The following is a 9,293-nucleotide window of genomic DNA, read 5'->3' on the forward strand; positions in this document are numbered from 1 at the left end:
AAATGCTTTCTCCTTAATTTAGTATAAACATACTGTTATATAGCATCACTCTGTTTATCCCAGTTGCAAATACTTAGGGGCTTGAAAAAACTTTAAATATGACAAGTTAAGATCAAAATGACTCCTTATTTGACAGTTGTATATCACCAATTTGTAATGTTATGCTAAACTGGTGAAAAATTTAGAAATGTAGATTATTTTTAATTAAGAAAATAAACTGATATTGCATAGACAATATTCTTAGGATTTTCAAAACAGCTTCAAAAATGATTTCTTTGCTTAGAATGTCTACAAATATAGTTTATAGAGTAGATTCAAGACTTATGAAAACTTAATTAAATATGAATTGAAAGTTTCATAATATTACAGAGTTTCAAAACAAATAATCTGCCGTGTATCTATCTTTAAGAAATATGTTAATAGACTATTATTTACATAGCTATATTTCCCCAAAATACATTCAGCCTAATTTTAAATTACTGCAGCATTGAGACTTTCTTTAAATATCCTGGGACACTGTCCATGGTCCAATTCTAAATACTGTTAGGAATTTTGTATATACATGTGAATCCTCGGGACAGTTTTATTCCTTGTCTCAGCAAATTGTTGTTCATACAACTTGATTTAAAAAATGTGCTCTGATATAGAATCAGATGATTGAACACTCATGCTGCATTTTGTATAATATTTGTCAGTTATTACCACTCTGAATATTATGTACTTATTTCCATGACTCATCTTCCTATATTATGATTTTACATAATTTGTAAATAGAGTTACTGTGAACTGTGTCATGATGACTGAAAATGGAAGGTGTGGAAGTTAAATGCAATCAAGCAAGACAGATTAATTTTTAAAACTTGCACTCTCAGATGGTTTTCAAAGATGATGAACTTTTTTTTATTGCTTCTGTGATGTGACTACTAATTGCTATAATAACAGATTTGACATTCTTCAACAAATGAATTCAGGAAATTGTCAGTGTATGTGAGACCAAATGTTTATTTGCATGTGCTTTGTGGACCACACCCACACATCTAAATATATACAGTATACACAAGCACACAAATATGTTTGTATATCTGCATATTGTGTGTGTCTATGTACCTGTATCTTTACCTATTTTCTATTTCAGCAATGATATAACCATAAAACAGATAAAGACAGTAAGGAGAACAGATATTAAAATTTAAGTTGAAATCATCTCCAAACAAAATAGTAACTAAGTCATACAAATAGATTAAAACCCCCCACAAACTACTGTAGGATTGTAAGAGAAAAAAAAAAAGTGAGGGCTTAGGAATATTTATGGATGCAATGCCATTTAAAGGAAGAAAATTAAGAAGAATCTATAAGGAAACCAAAATAAATGGTCCAGAGAGGTAATAGGAGTACAAAGGAGAGGTATGACCAATACCAAATTGAAGGTTGCCTGGTGCTAGAAAATATGTAGATTTCAAGCAAATGAGTCTGGGCTTGAAGCTTCATGGGCTGTATGGCATTACATGTACTTCTAAATGTCTCTAATCCTCGTTTTCACCTCTTGCAAAAAAGGAAAAAAGGCATAGATAACTGCATCACCAATTTGAATTGTGAGCTGATATAATAATATTTAAATGTTTGTGAAATTTAAAGCCATCATTGATATAATTTGGTTGAATATCTCATTGGTCCTTTTATTATATTCATCTAAGAAATGTCAATTTGCCATGATCCAAGTAAAGAATAGGCGACTGTGAGAAACCAGAATAATGCATTTGGCTAAATGTAGAAGAAAGGAGCTTCTAGTTGTATAAAATCCTTCCACATACACTATGTGTGATACATTATGCTTCCTGTAGAATGTTTCTAATTTTTCACTCCTTTGGAATTTAGTTCAAAAATAGAACCAAGTTAGATAGTCGCATATACAAAGAAAGAATGACCTAATTATGCTAAATCTTACACAGAACATTTCACCAGTGTATATTTTGTGGATAGCATCCTTAAAATTATTTCTAAATAGTTGTAGTTCTAAAAACTAAAATGTTTTTTATTTTGCTTTCCATACATACAAGTTTCAGGATGACATCAATGTTGGTCAAAGAATCATTTCGTCCTCCGAATCACTTTGTAAGTATGCTTGCTTTTATTCTGTTTTCCTATCATTATTGTTATGTCATTGCAGGTCCATAAAAAAGTTAAACCATTTAGCTGGATCAGTTCTGACCTTTAAGGTGAAATTAGGGAGTGGGTTGAAGAGTAAGTTCAACTAATACATTATTCACTTATCTGGTGAAAAAGAAAAAAAAAAAAGTGATATTTATTAAAATTTCTGTTATGTGTATTGAGTTTTTCTTGTATATGATTACTTGAGAATAAAATTTCATGGTGTTTATTTACATAAAACCTTGAAAGGTCAAGCTTTTTTGAGACCTTCTCAGTCATAGTCCAGAAGCACATTGTTATTTACATTTTTTCATAATGCTAAATGTCAATATGTCTGTAGGCAGACAACCAGTTCCCTCCTATCGTAATATTAAAAAAAAGAATGGAATTAAAAATGCACCCTCAGATTAGTGAACCAGAAAAGAAAGTGCCTGCTGTTTCTTTTAGTGATAAGGCACTTAGACATGGAGTCAGAAGGCCAAAGATTTGCTACCACCGGGTTGTGTTATTGTACAGAGGGAAGAATGATCATACAAATTACGCAAGTTAATAAGATAATGGTTTACATCTCAATCTAGTTTTTTGATTAAAATAAACACTTATATGTAATATGAAGAGCTGGCAGCTGTTCTATGTGCTTAAAAAGTTGTCAAACTTAAGACGGCTGTCCAGAGGTATCTGGCATTCACTTCCTCCACAAAGAAGAACCAAAATAGTGAGTAGATAATAAAACTTACTATAACTTATCTAAGGGATAACAATGTAATTCAACAGAGAAGTGATAGGAAACACCTCAGCCAAGAAAGGGGAGGTAAGCAACGCAGCCTGCTTGTCCTGGGTTGGCTGCGAGCATCAGCAGTTCTCCAGTGTGTAAAAGGGGTAAGTGAGAGGTCCTGAGTGGTCCCCATCCTCACCACAGACACCTGCAATCCTAGCCACGGGAAAGCCTCTGGACCCTCTTGGGCCCTGACACTAACTAGGGAACTGCCTGGAGACAAAACAAAAGCATTGCTCCAAAGAGGGGGCTCACATTGGGACTCACACTCTCCTAAAACCTAAGGAGCTGAAGCATGGCACCATTTTGAGAGCCCAGCCTAATAGGGACCTGGATGCATCCCACCCTGGGGCACACCAGCTTGTGCATCTCCACATCTATTATGCACAGCTGCTGCCACTGTTGGCTCTACAACCAGGTCCAAAACCACAAGCCATTGGCAGTGACGCATTGTTCTCTGCAGCAAGGCCACAGTGCATTTGCACATCCTTTGATGCAGGCTGCCCCTGCTTGCCACTGCCACTGCTGTTTTCAACTGAGAACTGCATGGGGACCTGGGCATCTCCCAGCCTCTGCCCACCAAACCAGTGCCCATACATACCACCCAGGGGCCTGAGGACAGTCTTACCCTGCCTGGCACTGTTCCAACAGCTCAGAAGAACACAGTGCAAGGGCCATGGGATTGCTTTGCCCTGTTCACCACCGTTGGCATCTAGGAATGCCTCCTGGGAACTTAGGAATGGGCCCACCCAACCTGCTTCTATCCAGCACAGCTGGTCTCTACCTACACACACTAGCTGCAGTCCTGGTGACTCGTCCATCTGACATGTCACAGACACCACCATCAGCACAAATCTCTTAGGAGCCAGAGGTTGTCCTACCACTACTATTGCCATTGCCCATAGCATACCTACTGCCAGGGGCTTGAGAGTCCACCCACCCTCCTTACCCACCACTGCTACTACCAGCACCTAAGCAAGTCACCTGAAGGTCCAATAATCAGCTGGCCTGAACATTAGTGTCAGCATATGCCACCCTAAGAAACAAAGACAGACCTGTTCAGCCACTGCTACTACTGGAGCCCATGGACTGGCCCATTTAGAGCTACTTTCCCAGCAAGACTTCACCACTACCTCCACTGACAACCACACCCTAAGACACCAAAGAAATCACAGACATGATTGACTTTGTTTACAGCCAAAAACAAAAATAAATATTTAAAAAAAAAACAGACTACACTAATATACTCAACCAAAATCAAAGCCCAACTGCCCTACCCAAACTACATCTTCAAGAAAAAGTCCTCCTTATGAAAGCAAGTCCCCAAAATCAGAAGAAACAACTGTTACACTCTATGCACAGATATCAATGTGGGAACATAAGAAACATGTTAAAAACAAAAAACAAGGAAATGTGACTCTCTCCAAAGGAACATCATAATTCTCCAGCAGCTAATTTCACCGAAACATAAATTTATAAAATTTCAGTGTAAAAACAGACACAAAGACCAATGGAACAAGATAGAGAACAGCAATAAACTCACATATTTACAGCCAGCTGATTTTCAATAACAGCACCAAGAATATACATTAGGAAAAGGATATCCTCTTTAATAAATCACCCTGGGAAAGCAGAATATTCATATGCAAAAGAAAGAAACTGGGCTGTTATCTCTTACCATATACAAAATCAACCCAAAACGGATTAAAGACTAAATTTTAAGACTTCAGATTATAACTATGAGTAGAAAACGCAGGCAAAATGCTTCAGAACATTGGGCTAGGCAAAGATGTCAAAAGCATGAGTAACACAAACAAAAACAGACAAATGTCACCAATCTAAACTAAAAGGCTTCTGCACAGTGAAGGAAATAATCAACACAGAAAAGAGACAACTCATAAAATGAAAGAAAATATTTGCAAATTATTCATTAAACACAGGATTAATATGAATGCAAAATATACAAGGAACTCAAGCAAGCCAAGTAAAAGAAACAAATAATCCCCTGAAAAAATGAACAAAGAATATGGATAGACATTCCTCAAAAGAAGACACACAAATGGCTAACAGGTATATGAAAAATGCGCAACATTACTAATCATCATGGAAATGCCAATTAAAACCACAATGAGATACTATCTTTCTCCAGTTAGAAGGACTGTTATTAAAAAGACAAAAAAACAAAAACAAACAAACAAAAATAAAACCTAACAAGGCGTGGTGGTTAATGTGTGTAATCCCAGCATTTTGGGAGGCCAAGGTGGAGGGATTACCAGAGGTCAGGAGTTCGAGACTAGACTGTCCAACATGACGAAACTCTGTCTCCACTAAAAATATAAAAGTACAAAAATTAGCCAGGCATGGTGGCAGGTGCCTCTAATCTCAGCTACTCAGGCGGTTGAGGCAGGAGAATTGCTTGAACCTGGGAGGCAGCAGTTGCCTTGAGCCAAGATTGTGTCACTGCACTCCAGCCTGGGCAACAGAGCAAGACGCCCTCTCAAAAAAAAAAAAAAAAAAAAAAAATCTATAAATGCCACTGAGGATGTGGAGAAAAGTGAACTAACAGAACTCATACACTTTAGTAATTTAGTATAGGCACTATGAAAAACACTATGAAGATTTCTCAGAAAACTAAAAGTAGAGCTACCACAGGATTCACCAATCACACTACTGGGCATTTATGCAAAGTAAAGGAAATCTGAACACCAAAGAGATACCTGCACCTTTATGTTTTCTTCAGCGCTATTACAATAGCAAAGATAGGAAATCAACATGAGTGTCCATCACAGAATGCACAAATAATACCACATCATTTCATTTGTAGCAACATAAATGGAACTGTAGGTAATTATGTTAAATGAAATAAGCTAGACATAGAAACACAAATATCATATGTTCTCACTCATATGTGTAAGCCAAATAGTTCATTTCATGGAGGCAGAGAATGTAATGATAGATACCAGACACTAATAAGGGCATGCAAATATGGTGGGGTGATGTGAAGAGAGTTTAATTAATAGGTACAAACATACAGATAGAAAAAAATAAATTCTGAGGTTGGATAATAGTGTGACTATAATTAACAACAGGTATTGTATATTTGAAAGCAGCTATATGAGAGGATTTGAAATGATCTCAACACATAGAAATGATAAATACTGGAGATGATGAATACCTTAAATACCGACTTCATCATTACACATTCTATGCACATAACGAAATATCACATGTACCCTATAAATATGTACACATATTATGTATCAATAAAAAATGTTGTCAAGCTTAACTATCTCTACTGCTTGGATTCGCTATTAACTATTCAATTGTTTGGTGTCTCGTATTTTACCATCCAAAGAGTAGCATCTATTTCCAATTTAATTTCATCGTTTACTGATATATAGGTATCATTACTGGATTCTTTTACATTAATTCATTTTTAGACAGAATCATATTGAAAACAAAATCAATAATAATACATTTCAAGTTCACATTTTACTGCTGTGCATATTGAAACTATAGAGGATCACAAATACTTATTTATGCAAGCACTGTGAGCGTATTGCCAATGAGATCTATTTCGGCTGCAAGCCTCTTTTATTTTGACCAGATGTGTCAAACAAATAGTACTCCTAAATCTCTTTAGGTGCAGTGATTGGTTTCCACTTTACCAAAATCCCCAACATTCTCTTATGTCTACTGATTGTTCTTAAATAAATACATTCTTTTCTTATATGCATTTGAGTTGAACAACCTCATTTTTTTCCCATCAGATTTGGAGGCATAGTTATTGTACATACACAATCAGATTAAAGATACTATACATTAGGTGACAAAAAATGTTTATGTGTTTAGGGAAAATTAAATATGGAAATATTTATTTAGATTGTTTGAATAAGAAACTTTATAGTTTCAAAATTGGTGTGTCTTTTGGAAAATTGATAAGAGCTATAATAAAATTCCCACAGGCAATCTAGATTTTCAACAGATTATTAACGTTATTTATTTATTTTATATCTATATAATGGAAGTGGTTATATATTCAAAGACAATATATAAAAGCACAAGTTTTATAATATTGCTTAAAAATGGGCACATTTTCAATGAACTTCTTTGGAAATAAAAACCACTTGCTGCCAAGCAAATTCTCACTTATCAACTTGGTAAGGGGCTACCATTTTTCCTTCAGAATTATCAATATACTAATGTAAACATAAAGATAAACTAATAATGTCAAATTTATTTATAGGCCATGGTTCTTTTCTTAGTTGCTTTAGGTTAACTAGGAGAAATAAAGAAAAAAAAAAATAAAAATAATGTAAGACAAAGTAAAAAAGTGACTAGTGAGCCAATTCTATGATACACCTGGAGTTAGTCCCATCGGAATCTATTGAAGAAACAGAAAAAAATGCTTACAAAATTATTATGCTTAGGTGTTTGTACATACAATCTTCTTGTTCCATTAAAATTAATTTTGGATAGAAATATGATGTTCTTTTCTTTTTACTTACTTATTTGCTACTACAAATAATACTGACCTAAAGTTTGGTTTACAAAAATAAGAATATGATGGACATAAAAATCAATATTTTTAGAAAGTCTAAAACAAAGCAAACATTTCTCCTAAGTCTTGCATCAAACATATTACCAGTAGTATTTAAATGTTTTATTCTTCTATATAAGTGAGTGTGCATGTTTACCTTAACCAAGGACATTAGAAAATGGCTAATAATGAGTATTTTGATTTATAAGTAAAGGCCTGAGAAGGGGAAATATAGATACATATCGTCACTCCTGTATTAGTTTGCCAGGTCTGCCATAACAAAGTAGCACAGACTAGATGGCGTAAACAACAGAAATTTATTTTCTCACAATTCTGGGGGCCAAAAATTCAAGATCAATGGTGTGTTTGTTTCTTCCCCGGGCTCTCTTCTGTGCTTACAGATGACCACCTTCTCTCTGCGTCTTCACAAGGTCTTTCTTCTGTGAATGTCTGCATCCTAATCGCTTCTCTTCATAAGGACACAAATCATATTGAATTAGATCCTACTCCCATAACTTCATATTATCTTAACTGCCTACCTATTTATTTATTTATTTATTTGAGATGGAGTCTCACTCTGTCGCCCAGGCTGCAGTGCAGTGGCACCATCTCGGTTCACTGCAACCTTACTTCCTGGGTTCAAGCAATTCTCAGCTTCCCAAGTAGCTGGGATTACAGGCGTATGCCACCATGCCCGGCTAATGTTTGTAATTTTAGTAAAGACGGGATTTCACCATATTGGTTAGACTGATCTTGAACTCCTGACCTCAGGTGATCCACCTGCCACAGCCTCCTGAAGTGCTGGGATTACGGGCATAAGCCATGGCGCCCAGCCTTACCTACCTCTTTAAAGACCTTATCTCTAAATGTGGTCACATTCTGAGGAGATGAATGTAGGATTTAATGTACGATTTCTGAGGAGATGCAATTCAACCCATAACAACCCTTTTTTCCAAATCATGAGATAAATGCATACAAGAAAATGGAATAATTATTTTATTAAACATAGCCAAAATCACATGTAAACAGCAGGGCACAACACCAATACTGTACACACTCATTACAGTACCTCAGTGCTTTGTAGGTGCTCTGTGTTTGTGTGTCCACACATGCACGTACACAACAACCAGACAAACCCTGACAAATTCACCACTTACCGTGACCTCTTAGAAAATGTTTTCTGAAGAAACAGAAAGGTTATTATAAAGCTAAAATTTAATAGCATGTATCATAATCTGGTCTTAGAGCTTTATACTATTTTTAAGTGTCCTAATACATAAAATGTACTTTCCTTTCTTTTAGTTTTAAGATATTTATTTTTCTTTAGATTATGTAAGTCATATTATTGTCATAGAAAGTAAAAAAAATCACTTTCTAAACATAATTGCATTTTCTTTTATTTACATAGAAATAGAAAAAAAACCCTGAAATTTGTTATTACTGAACCCCAATATATTTTCAAATTAGAAATAGTATGTTGAAGACCTAACACCCAGCTCAACAGAATGTTTTCAAATTAATCATTTAATATTATTAATTCCACGTAGTAATTATATCATATTGTTATTATTTCATAGAATAATTAATAATTTCAGATAAGCTTGCTTTGTAAATTAGTAAAAAGGTCAATAAATTAAGACATGAGCATAGTAAGTATATATGTGTGTGTTTGTATGTATTCTCTAAGCATATATGTGTGCATGTTTATTGCATATGTGAATGTATATATAGATTTTGTTTTTACATATGCACATATCTGTGTAAGTATGGAGTTGTGTATATATATGCTTACAAAATAAGTATGCTTAATTGTTTGTACATACAATCTTC

The sequence above is a fragment of the Cebus imitator genome, unplaced genomic scaffold (assembly GCF_001604975.1).
Source record: "Cebus imitator isolate Cc_AM_T3 unplaced genomic scaffold, Cebus_imitator-1.0 Scaffold276, whole genome shotgun sequence".
Classification (NCBI taxonomy): domain Eukaryota; kingdom Metazoa; phylum Chordata; class Mammalia; order Primates; family Cebidae; genus Cebus; species Cebus imitator.